The 22,284-nt window shown below is 49.0% G+C and overlaps 1 long non-coding RNA gene across 1 annotated transcript in view; it reads right to left on the minus strand.

Moving 5' to 3' along the window:
• Window positions 1–19,610, minus strand: part of LOC147362072 (uncharacterized) — a 41,987-nt gene extending 22,377 nt beyond the window's left edge. Inside the window, exons 1-2 of the long non-coding RNA XR_015137758.1 lie at window positions 18,516–19,610; window positions 8,473–8,565 (exon numbers count right to left, since the gene is read on the minus strand). This is a non-coding gene — a long non-coding RNA (uncharacterized LOC147362072). The remainder of the gene's footprint in view (window positions 1–8,472; window positions 8,566–18,515) is intronic.
• Between the last annotated feature and the right edge of the window lie 2,674 nt (window positions 19,611–22,284).

Here is a 22,284-nt window from a genome sequence, read left to right on the forward strand (position 1 = left end):
TAACCGGGAGGTCCAGGCGATCCAGTCGCTGCCCTCTCAGATCGCTCAGCCTTTGCACCGTTTTACTACCCACTAGACATAAAAAATAATGTCTGTCCACGTATGTCGTTCCTCTGAGAGGACGAGCGAGCAGTTTCCCAAACAATCACAGAGTGTACTACACGCACAAATTGGAGTATTAAAGATCATATTTTTGTTCCTTCCAGCATCCATAAAATCTCAGAAGCATATCAGAAGCACCAAAGTGTTCTCTGCCATCGTAATAATTCATTATGTCGTTAACAGGCTGGTGCCCAGAAATGTAGAAAGTCACTCCCCCCCATAACGCCATCTTAGTATCCTCAGTCAGAGAATCGGTAATAACACACTATCTCATTTCTTTCTACATCTGCCATGGAGAAGTGAGGCTCCAGGCCTGTGATGAAAATTCCACTCCTTTTCCCTCCAGGACCAAGTTTCCTAATCAGAACATTCTATGTTTGAACTCCAGAGGCAGTGTGTGTGTGTGTGTGTGTGTGTGACTCTGCTAAGAGTCACAGAAGCGCTCACCCAATGCTTGGAGAATGTTCTACAAAGATACATCTGCCATTTGCATGAGCATGCCAGCTGTCCATTTGAAAAGCCCTCACGATCACCCAAAGAGGATAGTTTCTTAATCACCATGACGTCATAGACCAGACAAAGTGTTTCTGGCCTGAGATAATTCCCGTCAGGTCCCACTTGAAGGATGAAAGTGTGTGCAACATCCAGTCCATTTAAAAGGCCTGGTGTGACGGACAATCTTACACATCAGCTTGGCTAGGCCATGGTCCCCAGATATTTGATCAAAGGCATCTGGATATTACTATGAACACGTTTTTTACTTGAGATTAGGATGTAAATCAGTAGACTTTGAGTGAAGCAGATTGCTCTCCACAGTGTAGGCGGGCCACACTCAATCAGTTGAAGACGTTAGAAAGAAACTGACATCCCTGAAGACAAGGGACTTCTGCCAGCAGATGCCCTCTGACCTGAACTGCAGGACTGGCCCTTCCCTGTAGCCCACCGTGGGTATTTGGGGTTTGCCAGCCCCACATTCATGCATGCCGACTCTATCAAATCTCTTTCTCTCTCTCTGTCTCTCTAAGACAGAAACCTATGCTTCTCACTATTTACAAGGCCGCTAATGTCTTTCACAAAAGACAGCTGTGCTTCTCAGCCTTGTGAAAATGAAAGTGAAAGTCACCCAGTCATGTCTGACTCTTTGCAACCCCATAGACTGTATGGTCCATGGAATTCTCCAGGCCAGAATACTGGAGTGCGTAGCCTTTCCCTTCTCCAGGGGATCTTCCCAATCCAGGAATCGAACCAGGGTCTCCCGCATTGCAGGCAGATTCTTTACCAGCTGAGCTGCCAGGGAAGCCCTGTCAGCCCTGAGGATGGACAAAATGCTGAAGGTTCTCCCTGGGAGGGGCTCTGAGGCGAGGGCAGCTCTGGCTCACAGTCTGTGAGGTGGTATCCAGGTCATTCTGCTCACAGGCATGGTTTCGGCCCTCTCCCAATGTGGCATCTCTCATACCATGCATCAGCCCACTCCTCATGAAGGCCGCCTATCTACGGAGTCAGGCAGGGCCCTGCTCATCACAGTGGCTGACGGCATCTAGGAGGGGCCTGGAGACCAGCCCACCACTTTATGCCAGAGAAGTGTGGTCCCCAGGGTGGTCCTGCAGACAGAGGCTAGCACCTTGGAAGTCTCCCAAGAGGAAGGTAAACATCCGACATCAGAAAGCATCACAATAGTTGCAGAGGCTGGCTGAACGCTGCGTGTGGTCAGGTGCTGTTCTAAGGGACTTCTGGTTCACGCCCCACTGAGTCATCCCAACAGCCTCTGAGGCATAGGTTTTAGGGGATCCCCACTCTACAAGAGAAAACTGAGGTGCCAAGGAGTCAGGAGCTTCCCCAGGTCACACACCGCTAGATGTGAAACCAGGAGTCCAGAGACTGCCCCCCCCCTACCAACCACCAGACCAAGAGGAAGTGATCTTGGAAGCTCCAGCAGCTGGCTGAAAACGCAGTCTCCTGTTGGAGAGTGGGGTGCATCTCCAGGGAACCCTCAGACAGCGTCTATGACAGAGACATGTGAGAGCGCAGGCCTAGGGAGGGGTGTGGGGGTAGGGTGACAGGAGGCGGCTCTGTCCCAGGGCACCAGCATCAGAACCAGGACACGTACAGGCTGGCCTCACCCCAGAGTCAAGCCCCAGGCCCCCTACTATCTGCTATGAGACTTGGGCCACTTTCTCAGCCTCTCTGAGCTTCGTCTGAACGTCAAGGACAACGAGAGCCACTTCATAGCTTCTGTAGGATGAAGAGCGGACAGAGGCATCCAGGTGGTACAGTGGTAAAGAAGCCCCTGCCAACGCAGGAGACGTGAAAGTGGGTTCCATCCCTAGATCCCTCGCTCAGGAAGATCCCCCGGAGGAGGGCACAGTAATCCTCTCCAGTATTCTTGCCTGGAGAATCCCAGGGACCAAGGAGCCTGGTAAGCTATAGTCCATGGGGTCAAAAAGAGTCGGAAATGACTGAAGCAATTTAGCATACACACAGGATTGTTCTGAGAAAAGTGGATGCTTGGGACACCGCCAGCAACAAAATACAGTCCTGGGGGTCGTCAGTGTGGCATGAAGTCACTGCCAGTCATGGAGCGAGCATCACTCGGCGGGTCTCAGAACCAGCCCTGGGGTCCAGTTGGCCCTGAAGTAGGGCCAGGGCTGGGGTGAGCGAGGGAGGCACCCAGGTTGGGCAGGTCCAGGCTCAGCCCTGGAAAGTGAGCACGTGCTGAAGTCTACACTGATCCTACACAGCTCACCCAGGACGTCCCCTCTCCCTGGACCTTGCCCTTGTCCTAGCCTTGTGTCCCAGACAGAGCTGGGCTTCAGGGGGCCTGTGCCTGATGTCGGAAGGAGGGGGAGATGTCTCATAATGAGGGACAGTCTGAGGAGACAGCAACCAGGGAAAGCTCCTTGTCCGGTCCAAGCATTCCAATCCTGCTCTGCGGTTTTAACTGACACATGTGGTCGGAGCAATCCAGCCACACCCTGAAGGAGAATTTTTGGCTACATCATTTAAGTGGCTTCTCTGGAGGCTCAGATGGTTAAGAGTCCACTTGCCATATGGGAGACCCAGGTTCAATCCCTGGGTTGGGAAGATCCCCTGGAGAAGGAAATGGCTACCTACTCCTGAATTCTTGCCTGGAGAATTCCATGGACAGAGGAGTCCATGGGGTCGCAAAGAGTCAGACACGACTGAGCAACTAACATTGTCCTGCCCTGATAAACCAGCCAACTATTCAGATTCATGTTACAGCTTAATACGCTGGCTTGACCTACGAGTTGATCTATTGATATGATTAGGTGCCATATCTTTGAGAGAACGTGGGAACATCCTTGAGATTTGGGTTGGAGTATTACATGCTGGCCCTTTGAGTAACTTGATGATGCAAATGAATCTTACACACTGCACACTCACACGAAACTCTCTTAAGACCTGCTGATGAGTACAGGGCACATTGTCAGCCACCATCACTTAAATGTCAAAAGGAGCCTTGCGCCCTGCACCACCTCCTGACTTTTCTCCCATTCAGCCTCCATAGCACCAGGAGTCACCATAAAACATGAGGAAGTTTTTACTACCAGGAAAATTTTACCAAGCTTTAGTTAAAAGGCAGTTGAAATGACTGAGGTAAATTGGGTTGTATCATGGAACAACTAATAGACCCTAAAAATGAGAATCTCATTGCCAACCCCAGCCATAATGGTTTCTATTGTAATCACCCTGGACACGCTCCATAACACGGGGTGACTCAACAGCTCCACGCTGGCAGCACCTGAGGGAGAATTTCTCTCTGCCAGGAAGACTCCGTGTTAGGGATTATGTCTGATCTAGCCAAGGGGAGGGCACGCCTTTCCTCGTTCGTGAGCAAATCCGTGTCTTCGTGTCTCCGACTGGCGCACGCACCGCCGGGACCAGCAGACTCAAGCCCTTTCCGAGGCGAGGATGCACGCCGCCTACCATGCGGTCTGCTTCCGGTCTCTTTCCATCCGTCTTCTAGTTTCGTCTCGGTAAGACAGAGTGGGTATGCCATTGAAACCCCACCTCCCACTCTTCTCGACACACTGAGGACTCCCAGTTCTAAGTCTCAGTGGGTCCATGGATATCAGGTTGGGTGGACCTCAAATCAAAGTCAAATGTCTAGACTGTGTCTGCTCCACAAGACGGGGTCCGTGCCTGCGGCTGCAAATCAGCAGAAAGTCTTCTTCTTATTCAGGCAATGATTTTGCTTTTAAGTCATGAATAACGATTAATGCCTCTTGAATTGTAAAATAACATACATGGACCAAATAACCATTATTAACTACACACAACCTCTGATCACACATGAACTGCATCGAGCACAATGGAATTAAGTCGTAGAGCAAATGGTTTACGCAAGATTGTCTTGAGTGTGAGATTTACACGAGAGTTATTTGAAAATTAGGGATGGTTGGATTGCCTGTTGGGTATCTCCTGGGGGTTTAGACAAGAGTTTAGGAGAAGAGATAGGAAGGAGCTTGAAGGGAATGTGACCTCATGATTAGATTAATGGTTGTCATGACCTTCATAGAAACTGTTAATTTTATTCATACACTTTTCAAAATTTTCTACTGAGTTTAATAGTGATAAGGAATACACATTATATCAGAGAATTCAGGAATTAGTGGATAAATCTGGGTAAGAGATGGAAATAACATTTGGGGAAGAAAACTATTTGTTCCATCTATTTGGACCGTATGATACCAAGTCCAATTTGTTGAGTATCTACTAACTTACAGGGACTCCAGGTGCTTCTCGCTACGCTACTAAGGAAGAGTTATGGCAGTCATACAGATGAATCAACTAAGGCTCAGGTAAGTGAGGCACTCTGCTCGGTGCGGACAGCAAGAGGAAAGACCTCGATTTGAAGATGATTCCACTCTGTTTTACTTTAAAAGTACCTGGAAGCGTGAATGAGTAAGTGAGAGTCTGCTGGTTTTCAGGACTACCTTTCATCAGATTATTATCCGGATTGGTGTTGCCAATAAGACCTGTGTGGAGCCCTGGGAGAAAAAGAGGGATGAGGGCTAGGCATCACAATACCTGAATGACTCAGGCATCTGATTCTGCCATGAGTTTTGACTTGCTATAAAAAACGAAGCCGGCAAACATTTAATATCATACCAGCTGCTTTTCTGACGTTTTCTTCTATTAGTAAGATAGGCATGAAGAGGAGCCTCCTGTCAACCCCAGGATGAGCTATTCAACTTTGTAAGATATAAGCTTAAAGGAATGCTTATTTTGGTACTCCACAGAGAGTGTCCTAAGAAAGCCTGTGATGTCTTTTCTGGTCTCTTCTTGGTGATTTCACCACAGTTTAAGCACTCGAAGTTCAGTGGGGTCACACCAGTGTGGTTCTCAATGCCTTCTTTCCTTTGTCAGCAAGCATTATCAGGGTTCAGTGGTACAGGCATGTGGGTCCTTCCAAATAGTAGATCAAATAATATAGCTCAGCTGCTAACTCTTTTAATGAATTCTTTATTTCAAATTTCTAATAAAAACTCTAACAGTTCAAAACAGATGACATCAACTTTTATGATATTCATTTAAGTTATTCCACTATATTAGTAATTGATTATGAAATTATTCCAGTTAGATATGGAAGAGGACTGGAGAGTTGAAATATTCTTGCAAACCTTTGTTTGTCTTTTCAGACCTAGGAAAAAATAGTTTAATTTCTTTTTAGTCTTACTTCTTATAAGCAAGAATAGTGAGTTTTAATACCTGCATTTTCCACTTCATAACTAACAAGGAATGCCACTTCACAGAATAAAAGAGGAATAATGAAGACATGGTGAGAAGTCCCAGGACACCCTGCTCAACAGTGAGTGTGCCAGCTACTATTAAGGAAAAAGTAAATGTACATTGGATTGCACAGACTCAAGATTATTTTTTCCTTTCAGAAGTTGTGGGTGGAAAGTTCCACTGAAAAAAATTACCAGGGTTACATTATCCTGAAACATTTTGTTCTTCTAAGCAGTCTGTTTTAAAAGCATATTCTTATTCCAGGGCTCATTACTCATGGAATTTAAGACTGATTTGTTGCTTCTCTTTATGCCTGATATACAGGTAATATTTTGAATTTTTTAAATGCATTTCATGCCTATGCTCTGAGAGGTGGCATGGCTTCAGAATCTTTTGCACACTCAGTTAATGATCCATCATAAAACCCCATTATCAATCAGGCTTGTCTGTATTCAACATTATAAACGACAGATAGAAATCTTTTTTAGTAAGAAAACAAGTACTGGGCTTAGTCACTTGTTGTTATTGCTCAGCCAGTAAGTCGTGTCCGACTCTTTGTGACCCCATGGACTGCAGCACGCCAAGCTTCCCTGTCCTTCACCATCTCCCAGAGCTTGCGCAAACTCATGTCCATCGAGTCAGTGATGCCATCCAACCACCTCATCCTCTGTCATCACCTTCTCCTCCTGCCCTCAATCTTTCCCAGCATCAGGTTCTTTTCCAGTGAGTCAACTTTTGGAGTCACTTATAATCTCTGATAATAGAAGAAGTAGCTAACCCCAGCCCTCAAATAAGGAAATGAAGCTCTAGAAATCCCAAGAAGGTGTACGCACCACCTGATGGAGCCCATCCATCAACATCGTCTAATTGGGAGTTTCTCCTCGGCCTCGTGAGATGCCTCTCATCAGTGCCATAGATCAAAAAGCTACTTGCCAGTTATTTCCTGTTAAGTGATTGTGTTTTTATATCCACTTTATTATTTAGATGTCAACCCAGCACCAGAGTGGCCTCCAAGGACTACTGGAATTAGAATGTGACTCAGAGTGCTGGGGCTGGTGATTAAGAGGGGGTAAAGCCACTTCTTACCATGGATGCCCTGGGTCAGCACTCATTTCTGTCACTGCCACCAGCTCACATTCTTCCGCTCGGCTAATATTTGTCCTAAAGGCCAAGAGAATATGCCTCTGGTTCCAGCTAGAGGTCTTTACTCTTTTCACATTCTGGTAACCTTGTGTGAACAAGTCATTACCCACAGACACATCACCTTAATGGAGAAAGGAAAGAATGAATATATTTGGAACTGGGCATAAAATCGAGGGCTCTTAAAGGTGGTAGCACTTTATCAGTCAATACAAAGACTGATTTCCATAATTCAGTAATTCCAAATTACTAATGAGAAAACATGCTTTCTTTTTTTTATTTTGCAATCTTGAAGCTGCACCATCATACAAACTTGGGACATCTTAAAGATAAATTTGGCGTCTCACAAGGACATAACGGGCAGGGCTACAACCACCATATCATTAAGAGATACTCACAGGGCAATGTTCACTTTTTTAGGAAGCAGGAATATTGGAAAGAGTTTTTTGATCCTCAGAGATCTGCATCATATTAATAGAATCTGAAACCACTATTTTATCTCCTTGTTGATGGAGATGGTCACCAGTTGTCTGCTGATGGTCACCAGTCCTCACCACTTAGGTGACATCGGGACAACAGTGAAGAAGTGAATCCCTAATGCTGACAGCAATGCCAGTCTGTTCATTTCTGTGTTCTGGAAAGGGCTTTGCCCCACCTCAATCGTGAAAACTAAGAGCAGAGTCCGTGTGAGCTGCACGGACCACACACAGCAAAGGACCAGTACTGACCTGGCAGAGGACACGCCATCAGAAGAGGGCCAGGTTCACCAAGGGACCGGACAGGCTTTCCTGACATGACTTCCAGTAGGTCCAGTAAAAAGCAGACATTCCTTTGCCAACCAAGGTCCATCCAGTCAAAGCTATGGTTTTTCCAGTAGTCACGTATGGATGTGAGAGTTGGACTTAAAGAAAGCTGAAGTCTCAAAAATTGATGCTTTTGAACTGTGGTGTTGGAGAAGACTCCTGAGAGTCCCTTGTACTGCAAGGAGATCCAACCAGTCCATCCTAAAGGAGATCAGTCCTGGGTATTCCTTGGAAGGACTGATGTTTTAGCTGAAACTCCAATATTTTGGCCACCTGATGTGGAGAGCTGACTAATTTGAAAGACCCTGATGCTGAGAAAGTTTTAAGGAGGGGATGACAGAGGGCAAGATGGCTGGATGGCATCACCGACTCGATGGACATGAGTGTGAGTAAACTCCAGGAGCTGGTGATGGACAGGGAAGCCTGGCGTGCTGCAGTCCATGTGGTCGCAGAGTCAGACACGACTGAGCTGCTAAACAACTGATTCATCTTCTGCCTTTGAAAAGCACTCATTTATTTCCATTTTTCCTAACCGTTTTATTCTTATCCCTTAAGAATACTCAGACTACCCTGATGTATTGAATTCATCCATCAAAAAGAAGCGTGATGACACGTTCATTCAGCCCCTGACCTGAGGCCACAGAGGTCCGGTTGTGAGGAGGCGACTGCTACTTACCCCACTGCTATGGAGAACACCTGTCTACAGCCCTCTGAAAGGCAGCCGGACGCCCATCCTTGCAGAGGCGTTTTTAGGAGCCTCTGAGCAAGCCTGTAAGTGAAAAGAAAGTGTGTGAAACTTCCACCACAAATGAAAGGATGTGCCTTTAAAATCACTCAAGAACCTTTTCCCCAAGAGCAACCACCACATCACTTAATAAGATAGCAAGTGGCTGGTAAGAAGACAGTGTGACCCCAGTTAGCTGGGGACCCCTCAAAGGACCGTCGGAAGGAGAGCCGGGGCCAGTTCTTCAAGCACAAAGAAATAGGGACTTCCTCGCTTTCCACTCACAAAGAACATGATTCGAAACACTTGACGCTGACCTGTCTGGCAAAGCGTTTCGAGGTTTAAATGGCTTTCTTCCTCATCACCAGCACCCCTGCTTAAATCAGTGGAAATGTAATTGACCCAAAATGTCTTATTCTCTGGCTTCCCTGGTGGTTTGCTGGCAAAGAATCTGCCTCCCAGTGAAGGAGACACAGGTTCAATCCCTGATCCGATAAGACGCCACATGCCTTGGAGCAACCAAGGGCATACGGCACCATTCTCAGGCCTGTGCTCTCGAGCCTGGGAGCCAACTACTGAAGCCCTCGCGCCCTGGAGCCCGAGCTCCACAGCAAGAGAAGCCACCGCCACGAGAAGCTGGAGCCAATTACGTGTATTACAACTCCAGCCTAAAAAAATCATATGGGGTGGAAGTGATTTGGAGGGAGTGTATGATAAAGGTGCTTTTGGTCAATCTTTTTTGATCAGTGAAGACTGGAAACCCATGTATAGGCCATGACGTTGCCCTAACACTGATAATAAAAAAGATAGTTAATACCAAGAAAGCCACGAAGAAGAGTCAAAATACATCAGAAGGTCACAGGAGCATTAATTTTTAACATGTGCACCAGTTTTCTTTGGATTGTAAAGAAGATCACTCTTCTAAGACTCACAGTCAGTAGATTAAAACACTTTTATACTTAGAAAGATATACAGTGAGATATTATACATATGCAATGGGATATTGCTCAGCCATACCAAAAAATGAAACAATGCCTCTTTTAGCAACATAGATGAACCTAGAGATTATCATACCAAGTGAAGCAAATCAGAGAAAGACAAATGTCATAGGATATCACTTACACATGAAAACTTTTAAAGGGACACAAACGAGCTTGTTTACAAAGCAGAAACAGACTCATAGACTTTGCTATTAAAGGGGAAGGTCGGGCGCAGAGGGAAAAGTTAGGAAGTTGAGACTGACATATACACGCTGCTGCTGCTGCTGCTGCTAAGTCGCTTCAGTCTGTCCGATTCTGTGCAACCCCATAGACGGCCTCCTACCAGGCTTCCCCGTCCCTGGGATTCTCCAGGCAAGAACACTGGAGTGGGTTGTTGCCATTTCCTTCTCCAATGCATGGAAGTGAAAGTGAAGTCGCTCAGTCGTGTCCGACTCTTAGCGACCCCATGGACTACAGCCCACCAGGCTCCTCCGTCCATGGGATTTTCCAGGCAAGAGTACTGGAGTGGGTGCCATCGCCTTCTCCGCATATACACGCTACTCTATATAAAAAAGGTAATCAACAAGGGCCTCCTGCGTAGCACAGGGAACTCTATCCAACACTCCATGATAACCTACATGGGGAAAGCCCTGACAAAGAACGGGTGTATGCGTACGTATAACTGAACCACTTTGCTGCACACCTAACACCACACTGTGGATGAACTAAGGGGCTTCCCTGGTGGCTCAGATGGTAAAGAATCTGCCTGCCATGCAAGAGATCGAGGTTCAGTCCCTGGGGAAGATCCCCTGGAGGAGGGCATGGCAACCCACTCCAGTGTGCTTGCCTGGAGCATCCCATGGACAGAGGAGCCTGGGGGGCTACAGGCCATGGGGTTGCAAAGGGTCAGACACCCCTGAGTGACTAACTCACACAGCACTCCCCGGGAAGCCCGAGGACCGTGTAGGGAAGTGTTTAAAACCCCTCCTAGAGTGGAAGAGACGGGGCGAGTCAAGAGCGAGTTGTCATGGGCCCTCCCCCCAGATTCCTGGTCACAGCCTGAGGATGCTGGCTCAGCACCAACCCCCCCCAACGCCCTCCGCCAGTTCTCCATACAGTTCTCCACATAATCCATTCTCACGATTGGAGACCATGAAAATCACTCCCTCTATTTTGTATTTTTGGTGCAAAATGAGCACATTTCAGTAGAATCCGTGACAAATATGACCCCACAACAATGGCCTGGGGACACACCTTTGAGGGGTTAAATGTGGTTTTATTTCCAACATAAAGCATTCCATCTGTGTCAAACAGAGAATTTTAAAAAGGAAGAAACTTAATCTCGTTACAACTTCCCTTCCCTGGTCGGAACGTGTTATCCCTTTTCCCCCACGTGTCTTCTTGCGGTTTTTATTTCCCATAAATAACTTTCCGTAGATCTGAGTAAGGGTACTTACTCCCTCCTTTAAAAAGGACTGAAATATAAACCTAATCCTCATGGTCATCGCTGTTTTCAAGTAAGAGGATTGTTTCTTGTCTACGAAGATGTTTAGCAGAGCTGAAAGGAAGATGACAGGCATGAACTCAGGGACACGGCGTTTCGTGATTCCCGATGGAGCAGCAGCCAGCCTTGTGTGCGGCCCCCACGGGGCACCCTCCTTTGAGGTCTGCCCTTTGCAATGCTCACTTCTCAAGACGTGGTGTGAATCACAGGTTCAAGCTGTGTGGTTTCACACCAGAGCTACCCTCCAGGGCAGAATCTGCAGCTTCTCAGAGAATGGCACCCTGTTCTCACTTACAGCCATGCTCTCATGGAGGATTAAAGGGGATAAGCGTGAGCATCGGTGCCCCACCAAGGATCTCACAGAGCTTCACAGCCATCTTAGGAGAGAAGCCTAGAAGGCTTGAGAACAGGTGAAAGGTGGTTCTTACACCCAACCACCATCAGCAGACAGGCTGTGAAAGCTCCAAGTAATCGTAACGCATGATGAAAGAGCTAACAGCTCGGTCTGAGCACACACCTCTGCAAGCACAGCCTTGGATGGCAGCTCTACTCAGCAGTCAGGCCCCTGAGCAGGATGGGAACCTGCTCCATGAACTTGGCAAATCTGACCCAACAAACAAAATGGTATTTTTTTTTAATTAGTACAAGATGAATGACTGAGGGTTTGGATTTATTTAGTAAGATAATGTGCAAAACTACTGTGTCAACTACTTAATAACTAACTTGCACATTAAATTATACTTCTGTTCAAATAGCTGTCGTGTAGAGTGTTGCAGGAGACATTTATTTTAGACGCTACCCAGGACACAGTGGCCTAGGATCTTCCCGGATTGTGATAATAACATCCACCCATCAGCCTCCCTTCCAACCCCCTTTCCTGCAGGCCAACACTTTAGGATCACTTTTTATTATTTTCTCTGATTCTCATCTTGTTGCCAGCGCAGTTGAGTTCAGTCACTCAGTTGTGTCTGACTCTTTGGGACCCCATGGACTGCAGCATGCTGAGCTTCCCTGTCCATCACCAACTCCCGGATCTTGCTCAAACTCATGTTCATCAAGTTGGTGATGCCATCCAACCATCTCATCCTCTGTCATCTCCTTCTCCTCCTGCCCCCAATCCCTCCCAGCATCAGGGTCTTTTCCAATGAGTCAGTTCTTCACATCAGGTGGCCAAGGTATTGGAGTTTCAGCTTCAGCACCTGTCCTTCCAATGAACACCCAGGACTGGTCTCCTTTAGGACGGACTGGTTGGATCTCCTTGCAGTCCACTGCTGCTGCTAAGTCGCTTCAGTGGTGTCCGACTCTGTGCGACCCTATAGACGGCAGCCTATGAGGCTCCCCATCCCTGGGATTTTCCAGGCAAGAACACTGGAGTGGGTTGCCATTTCCTTCTCCAATGCATGAAAGTGAAAAGTGAAAGTGAAGTTGCTCAATCGTTTCCGACTCTTAGCGACCCCATGGACTGCAGCCCACCAGGCTCCTCCGTCCATGGGATTTGCCAGGCAAGAGTACTGGAGTGGGGTGCCAGTGCTTTCTCCAGTACTCTTCTCCTTGCAGTCCAAGGGACTCTCAAGAGTCTTCTCCAACACCACAGTTCAAAAGCATCAATTCTTCAGTGCTCAGCCAAATTCATCTTGTTGCCAAAAGGGCCCTAAAAACTGTCTCATTCTCTTTCGGTCCTCCCAGCAGGTAGGTCCCTTGCCCCCTCGTACCTTTGCCTCGCTCTTCCCTCTGCCTGGAGTGTCCCTCCTCCAGATCCTTCCACGCCGGCCGCAACCCGTGGTAAGCGTCTCAGCCCAGAGCTCACGTTCTCCCAGAGCCGTCCCTGCCTGTCCTGCCTGCAGCCCCCACGCCCCCCACCCGGTCCAGCGTCTCCCTTCGGCACCGGGGCCTGCCCTTCACCCTCACCCTTGTTAACCTGAAGTCATCTTATTTTGTGTCTGCCTCTTCTGCCACACCTGAGTGCACACGTGTTTTGGGGGTGGTTTTATCTCGTTTGTGCCCCACATCCCAGGACTGTGCTTGACCCACTGTGACTGCCCAATGGTCCTTTATTCGATGAGTGAATCCATCTCCAACTCCAAAGCCAGTGTTCTATATCAGCCTCCCTCAGAATACGACTCTTCTGCCTCTATTTCATACCTGTCTCAGCTAATAAAAGACTGCCTGCGGTGGGAGGTGGGAGGGAGGTTCAGGAGGGAGGGGACATGTGTATACCTGTGGCTGACTCATGTTGAGGTTTGGCAGAAACCAATACAATATTGTAAAGCAATAATCCTTCCACCAAAAATCAATTAACTAAAAAAAATTTTTTTAAAGGCTGCTTGGATATAAAGGGCTGTCTCATTTGGGGTCTCAACCAACCCCCGTCTTCCTGTATGTCATCTGGTCATTTTCTCTTTTTTGTCCCAGGAGGACAATGGAAAGACAGACACTGTCATTGAAAAATAAAATAAATATGACAATAGCCCAGCATAGTTCAAGGTCATTTTTCTAGAAAGGGTTCCTAACCCGGGACATAGAAATACTCCGCACTGAACAAATGAGGCAGAGCCCTGGGCTTCCCCAGGGTGAGCTTTCAACCTGCCGCTCTGTCTCCGGGGAGCCGGCCCAGGCATTCGGGGAGAGAACAGAGCCTCTTGCTTTGCTCACAAGGCCGTTTGTTTGCAGCTGACAGTGAGCGAGCACGGGCTCAGCGGCCCCTATTAGACCCCCGAGGGAGGGGGTCCCTCCCAGCCTTCCGTCAGCAGCACTTGAAACGCCAGGAACAGAAGGGCTCCTGCCGGTCACGAAGCTCTGGGATGCCCTTATTAGGACGTGCGTCATCGAAACACGGATGCCCACGGAACACAAATATAGATCCCCTCCCAGCACACTCTGTGCCGTGTGCTCTGCAAGGAATCAAGAGCGCACTCATTTCAGGAAGGAGGATTTTCCCCTAAGAAATGAAACTTTTTCTCAGTGTTAATTACAATTGCCAAGGAAAAGTTTCAAATGAAAAGTTACCCAAAAAAACCCTCCCGTTTCATGGGGAACAGTGAAATTTAAGATCAATATGTTCGTAGCATGAATTTTAAACGAGCGCTTTAAAAATTAATACAATTATGAGAGTAAAGCTCAATGAAGCACAGACCAGAGCACGGTAATTCCCATCTGTTTACCTGCCCGGAAAGCAAATGTGGACGGGTGAGAACGTCTGGCAGGAAGCCATGAGCTTGTTGACCACAAATAAGCCCTGAACTCCTTGAACATAAACTCTCCGAACCCAGAAAGCAGGTTTCTGTTGCTTTGACCCCAGTCCATGAAGCGACTCATTTCCCTGGGACTCCGTCAGGAAAAGGTAAACTCACCTCTTTATTTTTTCATCACTTTTTATTTTTAGATTACAGAAGTAGTATCTGTCTGATGGAGAAACCTTGGAAAGCCCATAAAAACACAAAAGACACTTCCCTAATCTTCCGACGCTCTTAATTCCATCCCCTGCCATTATAATTGCCATCAGCATCTTGCGCGTCTTCCCGTGCATTTTTCTGTGTTCACACACACACGTGTTAGCTTTCCTCTCCCTGCGTGATCTCTTTCCACACGTATGGAGTCAAGTTCACCTTTCATTTGGCAATGCCTTATGAAGTCTTGCCAAGTCTGAAATACGCCTCTCCTGCCTGGCATGTAAGGATTAAGTCATATCATATTGTGTGGATTTTCACCACTTCTCTAGCCAGACTCTTAACTCGAGAGGCTTTCGGTTGCTTCCTATTGCGCCCGTCTATCCGTCTGCATGGTATCTTACATTTCTCATTTCATGTTGTTTCTGTTTGGGCACTAAGTCGTGTCTGACTCTTTGCCACCTCTTGGACTGTAGCCAACCAGGCTCCTCTGTCCATGGGATTTCCCAGACAAGAACACTGGAGTGGGTTGCCATTTCCTTCTCCAGGGGATCTTCCCGACCCAGGTATCATACCCGGGTCTCCCACACTGCAGGCAGACGCTTTACCGTCTAAGTCACCAGGGAAGCCCATGTATGTTATATAACGTGTATATAAAAATCTATATGCAATCTTCAGTAATTCTTTTCAAAGATACTATTACCTACCTACCCAGTATCTATTTTTCCTCCTTCCTTGCTAGTATAATTCTGCCTTTGTTATGTGGAAACATCCTTGGTTAATGATTTCTCCTTCTACATGGCAGAGTGTCGCCCACATGGTGTGCATAGAATTCGCTGAGTGCTGCTTCTGGGATGACCCTTTGATGGGGTGTAGCTGTGGTTCCCAATGAGTCCATGATGTCCAAGGGGTCTTGAGGCAAACTTTAGGGAAAGTGCAGAGGATCACTTCTATGATGTAGAGAGTGACTAGATAACACAGCTCAACTCAGCCAAATTACATTATTTCTCTTACTTTTATTAGCAGTGCATAAGTAAGGCAATTTGGGCAAACATCTCCAACAAAACAAGGCTCCCCAGATGGCACTAGTGGTAAAGAACTCGCCTGCCAATGAAGAAGACCCTAAGAGACACAGGTTCAATCCCTGGGTTGGGAAGATCCTCTAGAGGAGGGCATGCAACCTACTCCAGTATTCTTGCCTGGAGAATCCCATGAACAGAGGAGCCTGGCAGGCTACAGTCCATAAGGTCGCACAGAGTTGGACACGACTGAAGCAACCTAGCACACACACACACCCCAATAAAACAACAAAATGCCCAACTGCTCAGGTATTCCATCAGTGAAGGACAGGGCCCGCCAGAATGCAGGAGCATCGGGGGGTGAGGTTTTGTTGAGTGTTCACGGTGGTTCCAGGGCCGATGTCACGTCGTCATCCACATGGCGGTCATCACACTGGCCTCAAGGCATGTTCTCAGCATCTGTGGCTTCTCTCACATACAGCAGAAGGGCCGGGAGCTCGGTGACATCTCAACATCTCCAGCTTGGACTGCATCCCTGCTCAGCACCCAGCAGAGGGACGGACCATACACAGCTCCAACGGGCATCTCCTGAGCCTGGATGTGACAACCTGTGGTTCTCGGATCTGATCCTGCCTTCTGCTTCTCTTGCCGTCTCACACACAAATTACTGCAGCATTGCCCCAGCCGCAGCCTCAGAAGCAGCCCCCCTCCTCCTCATTTCCTTTCGTTTCTCGTCTCTAATACGGCACCTGCCTCATGGGAGGCAGCCCCCTGGAGGCAGACGAAGAAGCACACCCAGGAGTGGGCGAGCTCCCCGTGCACAGATGTAAGCCCGTCTGGTTTGTTTTGTTTGTTCACCATTTCACCAGCCAATCCTCCTCCTCCCTTCCTTCCAAGTTCACTTAAGGATCTACCTCCAAGAAGCCTTTGGAAGGGAAGCCAGCCCAGCGTCTGCCATTCAGAGCTGCTTGTTTGATTTCCTACAATGCCATCGCTTTAGCATCTCTGCATGTGGGTCCCCAACAGACACCATCTCCATCTCCTCATCCACTGGGGCTCAGCCTCTCCAAGTCCCTGCTGAGTCTCCCTTCATCCTTGTCCTCAAGGATGTGTCTCTGGAACCACAAAAATACAGACTGCTAATCTGAAAGGTTCAAAGGGGTTTCTGAGGCTGCTTCCCAACACATTAATGCTGTTATTGTTCAGTCACTCGGCTGTGGTCGACTTCTTGCGACTGCAGCATGTCAGGCTTCCTTGACTTTCGCTATCTCCCAGAGTTTGCTCAAATTCATATCCACTAGTCGCTGATGCCATCCAACCATCTCCTCCTCTGTCGCCCCTTCTCCTCCTGCCCTCAATCTTGCCCAGCATGTTACAGGTTAGAAACCAAAACCTGGGGGAGCTAAAGAGTGTCAGCCAGTCTCACTGCGAGAGAGGAGGACACGGTCTGGGATCCGCATCAGGGGCGCGTCTCACTGTCCCCCCCTTGCTCCAAGTGACGCCAGGCTGCCACCGTCACTCTGCCTGTCCCCAGAAAGTCTTCCTTCCCACAGTGTCCCACTGGCTGATACCAATTCTTTTAAAATGTGACTTTGATTTAATCATCTCCAATAGTTACTGAGAATGCTGAATCCTAACCACTAAATCACCAGAGACGAACAGTTACAGAACCAGGGCAGAATTTAAGCCTGAGCTTGGCATTTTAGGTCCCACACGACTGTATCTGCTTGCCATGTGAATCCCAATCGTTTGTCCCAGTCAAATGAATTCACTCATCTCTCAGTTTCCCCTCAAATGACACACCATGTCCTTCTCTTCTGCATTTGTCCAAGACCCTTTGCATGCGGCAGACAAAAGGCCTTTTCTCTGAGCATTCATCTGGAAACTTTCTTTGCATCATATTTTTATTTCTGCCTTGAGAGAATTTTTTTTTTTTTTTGACTGAAGGATAATTGCCTTACAGTATTGCATTGGTTTCTACCCAACATCAACATGCCTTTAGAGAATTTAGTGAATATGGCACCTATGCTGGTGATCAAGCAATTCAGGCAATTAATGCCTTTACTGATGATGATAATGATGGTGAGAAGGAATAACGTCTTTACGGAGCAGCCACTGAGTGGGATGACGTCTGTAAGCTCGTAGAGTGGACATACACCTGAGGTCCAGTGTCTGACAGCTCTTGCTATTTTCTGCTTTTCCAGGACAGTTTTTCTTCCTGATGGCCACTCCAGTCTCACACTAGAACCCAGAGATTTTTAAACATAATTTTTTCTTGATGATTTTGCTGTCAAAAAATTTTTTTCTTTTAAAAAGAAGTCTTGGCATGAGAAAGACAGGCCCTTCCCTCTCATTCCTTCTTTTCGTCCGGCTCTGGGAAGAAAGGTCCTGCCTCCCACCCCAGCCAGCAGCGCCCCCGCCCCGTCCCTGGAAGCCACACGTGACACAGCACGTGATCCACTGAGAACTGAGAGGTTTCCGCACTTGTTCCAGGCACCAGGGAAGCGAACATGAACGAATGGATAGCTTCTGAGCAATTTAGGGGTTTCCACACTCGTGCCAGGCACCAGGGACATAAATATGAACGAACGGATGATTTCTGACCTTCAGGAGTTTACAGTAAACAGAAGCAGAGACGTGCACACATTGCTACAACATTGTGTAATAAGTGCCCTGAGAAGGACTAGGACAAATTCCAGCCACGAAAGACAAAGTAGTCAACTCCCTCCGAGGAAGCAAGGAAACACTTGTTGGAGGAGCTGATGCTCAGGGGGGTTTTCAAGGGCGAGCAGACTTTCACACCCTGAACGTAAAAGGGAAGGACACAAACGAACAGCTTCTGTCAAGACACAAAATGCTGGGAAGAACAGCTGATGCCCATTAGGACGACGGGGCCTTGAGCTGGCCAGAGTCCCAAGTGGCTCAGTCGGTAAAGAATCCGCCTGCAATGCAGGAGACCAGGGTTCAGTCCCTGGGTGGGGAGAAGGAAACCCAGTCCAGGAAAAATCCTGGAAATGCCTGGAAAAATCCCATGTGTAGAGGAGCCTGGTGGGCCACAACTCATGGGGTCGCAAAAGTCAGACATGACTAAGCGACTGATACTCACGGGGTCGGCCAGGGAGCCAGAGTCCAGAGAGTCAGCGGGGAGTCTGGACTTCATCCTGGAGACGAGGATGAAATGCTGCGATATTTTAAGTGGAAGAGATATTTGTATTATTTTAAAATTCCCTAGTCACGGGTCGAAGGATGTCTCGGGGAAGGAGGACCTGGGCCTGAAAGACCACTGCATGCTCGGAGCAAGAACAAACCAGAGGCAGCGGAGACAGCAACGCGATCGCTGCGCTAAACGGCGCCCCGAGGCGGCACCTCCGCCTGATACGCTCTTCTGGCTGATGGAGCGCTCGCGTGCGGCCGGCGCGAGCCGCGGTGGGAGGAGCCTGAAGAGGCCGCTGCCTCGCGCTGCTCACGGGCGTAAGTCTCAGGTGTCTCCCCTCCCCCTGGGTCCTGGGTATGTGCTCCCCGGGGTCTAAGGGGTGTCATAACTGTGCCTCCAGGTTGGCTGGGGAGCTCCCAGAGACCCTCCCCTTCACTCAGGCCTGGGTTTCGGAAGCAGGAGCTGCAGGAAGGAAGCTGGGACCAGAGCACCGTTGGTCCAGGCACTTGGGGGCAGGCGGGGGAGGGGGCGGACAAAGAAAGAAGGTTCCAGAACACTGGGGATCTACCTTGTGCTCCCACCCAGCGGCCTGAGACGGGGCAGACCCTCTGGTGAGGCATCGTGTGTGGGTGGGGGTGTAAACAGATGAAAGGAGCTGAAGACTCAGGGCCTCGGGGTCCCAGGGAGAGAGGGAGCCGGCCCTTAAGCCCGCTCCTTACGGGGGAACTCGGAAGCCAGACTCGGATCTTTGTTCTTTTCTTGCTTCTCGTTTTCCTCACCCATCAGCTGCCCTCCAGCTGCTGGGCGGAGGGAGAGAGACCATGAACACAAGGGCTTCCGGGGCGGCCACAGACGACCTCGGAACCAGCGCTTCTGTCCTCTCTGGACTCTCAGCCCTGGGTTCCTCCCCAGGCAGCGCTGCTCTCGCTTTGTTCCGCGTTTCTGAAACTGCTGAGGCCCACAGGACTCACTGCAGGCTTCTCAGTCCCGGCTTTTCCCAGCGTCCCTTTGGAGACGGTCAGCCCCGAGCACGAGAAGTGGAAGATGACGCAGGTCAGCTGGAAACCTGGCTAGGATATTCCCTAGTGTGTGAGCCTGGGGCTTCTCAGGTGGCTCAGTGCTGGGGGTGGGGGTGGGGGTGGGAGCCCCACCTGCCCAGCAGGAGAGGTGTGTTCAATCCCTGGGTCGGGAAGATCCCCTGGAGAAGGAAATACTGGGTTGCCCACTCCAGTATTCTTGCCGAGAAAATCCCATGGACAGAGTAGCCTGGTGCCCTACAGTTCATAGGGTCACAAAGAGTCCGACATGACTTAGTGACTAAAACAGCGACTAGTGCATAAGCCTAGGTTAGTTACTTAATCCCTTTTGCTTCAATTTCTGCAAGTATAAAATGGGGCGAGTACCATGGCGGGGGCCCAGTGCATCGCTCCCCTTTGGGAATGAATTCTGCGTCCATTCAGAGAACAGCCTGTGCGCCCCACGGAGGGAAACCTGAGCAGGAAAGAGAAAACCCCACAGTTTGCAGCTGCCGGATCCCAGTCTACAGGAAGACGGTCTCCTCCACCAAGACTGGGGGACGTCGAGGATGGAGCAGACCCGGAGCCGCCTGGGTGTGCTGGGTGCCGGCGGCAGGACCTGCCCGGGGGCGCCCCCGTCGACGCTGCCGCGCTGGACGCGCTCCGCACCGGGGTCCTCGAGGAGCCGAGTGTCCCCTCTGCAGTCAGCTTCCTCTCCCGCGGCCCAGGCGCCCTGCCGCAGAGTCTGCGAGAAGCTACGCGAACGCGCTCGCTGTGGCTCTGAAAACAGCGCGGAGTGGGCTTTGCTTCCCCCGTTCCTCTCGTTCCTCTTTATTAAAGCTGACAAACGGGGGAAGGAGATAAGGGAAGAACCAGCCCAGGATCGCAGGAGACTGGGAACAGCTGCTATTTATAGCCCGGTACATTTTCAGACAAGTAAACACCTCAGCTGATCGCGGCCCCTCAGCGAGACCCTGGGGTTACTTAGCGGCCGGGAGCTGGCCGCCTGATTCGGCAGGCGGGCAGGCTCGACGCAGCGGCTGCAGCCGCACGGTTTGCAGAAACTGCGGGCTGAGGTCCGCGGCCCGCCTGCAGCCCCTGGACAGCAGAGGGCCTCGCAGGCCCGGCCTCTCGGAGAAAGCAGGCGCTCGCCCGCAGGGCAAAACCAAGGAGGGCGGGACGAGGCAGCTCGAACGGGCGAGCGTGCTGGTGTTGCTGTTGCTCGGGCGCTCAGTCGTGTCCGGCTCTTTGCACTCCATGGGCCGCGGTGCGCCAGGCCTCCTGTCCACCTCTAGCTCCCGGAGCTTGCTCAAACTCATGTCCCTTGAGTCGGCGACGCCATCCAGCCATCTCGACCTCCTGCCTTCCGTCTTTCCCAGCATCAGGTCTTTTCCAGTGTAGCTGACCCCGTAACAGTGCGAGTCCTTCCTGGGAGTGGCAACTTCACCCCCCGGGCGAGTGCCAGCTACCGGGCAGCTTCTCCTCAAGCTCAAGGTTCAGTTTGCTCATCTGTGAACTGAGGTTTCTCTGGTGGCTCAGATGGTAAAGAATCCGCCGGCAATGCAGGAGACCCGGGTTTGATCCCTGGGTGGGCAAGACCCCTTGGAGGAGGGAATGGCAAGCTGCTCCAGTATTCTTGCCTGGAGAAGTCTAGCCTGGTGGGCTACAGTCCATGGGGTTGCAAAGAGTCCGACGCGACTGACACTTTCACTTTCTTTTACTTCAAACTGCTCACTGAATGGTGAGGGTGAGCACAAGAATTAAATAAAAATAGTGTAAATGAAAAACACCATCCAGATTCCCTGCAAGGGACTGGCCACAGCTTCTGTCATCCAATCCAAAGCTTCTAGACCTGAAAAGTAGCACATCCGACTTAATAAAGAGAAAACAAAGCCAGTGTAAACAGACCCCTGAGATGGTGCAGAAAGAAGGTCCCTAGAACACATGGAGTGAGGACGTTCAAAACCTTAAAGAAGAATACGGTTATGAGTGAGCACAGGAGAATCCCATCAGAAAAATGAACCCGTGAAGGCGCAAATTCCAGAGCTGAAAAGCACAGTATTTGAAATGGAAAATCCACTGATGGGCTAAACAGTGGAGCAGATACGGCAGAAGAAAAATAAACAAACTTGAAAAAAAGATTTTTTTAAACCTGCTGAAATAAGGGGAAATAAGACCTAACAGAGTCTTTGTGGCCCCTGAGACGATATCACACATGGTAACATACATGAAACTAGAATCAAGGAGAAGACAGAGATATTGGGGTAGAAAACAAAAAAAAAAAAAATCATACCTGGGTACATAACCACCACAGAGTTGAAGATTTTTTAAAAATTATTATTTTTTTTATTTTAAAATACATTTCCTTGGCAGCACATGAAGCATGTGGGATCTTAGTTCCCCAATCAGGGATCTAACCCATGCCCTTCTCATTGGAAGTTTGGAGGCTAATCGCTGCACCACCAGGGACGTCCCAAATGACAATCTGAAAGTCAGCCAGGGAGGAGGTTCACGTCGCCTACAGGGACACAGTGATGTATCGATGACAGGCTTCTCATCAGGAAAAACTGAACAGAGCCCAGAAATCAATAGAATGACAATATAAAGGACGGAAGAAAGAAAGTGTCAACCTGGAATTCTACAACAATGAAAATATCTTTCAAAAATAAAATGCTTTTCAAAAATAAGACGTTTTCAAGCAAACA

This window comes from Bos grunniens, chromosome 12, assembly GCF_055505025.1.
Source record: "Bos grunniens cultivar Pamir isolate PY7600 chromosome 12, Bosgru_T2T1.0, whole genome shotgun sequence".
Taxonomy (NCBI): Eukaryota; Metazoa; Chordata; class Mammalia; order Artiodactyla; family Bovidae; genus Bos; species Bos grunniens.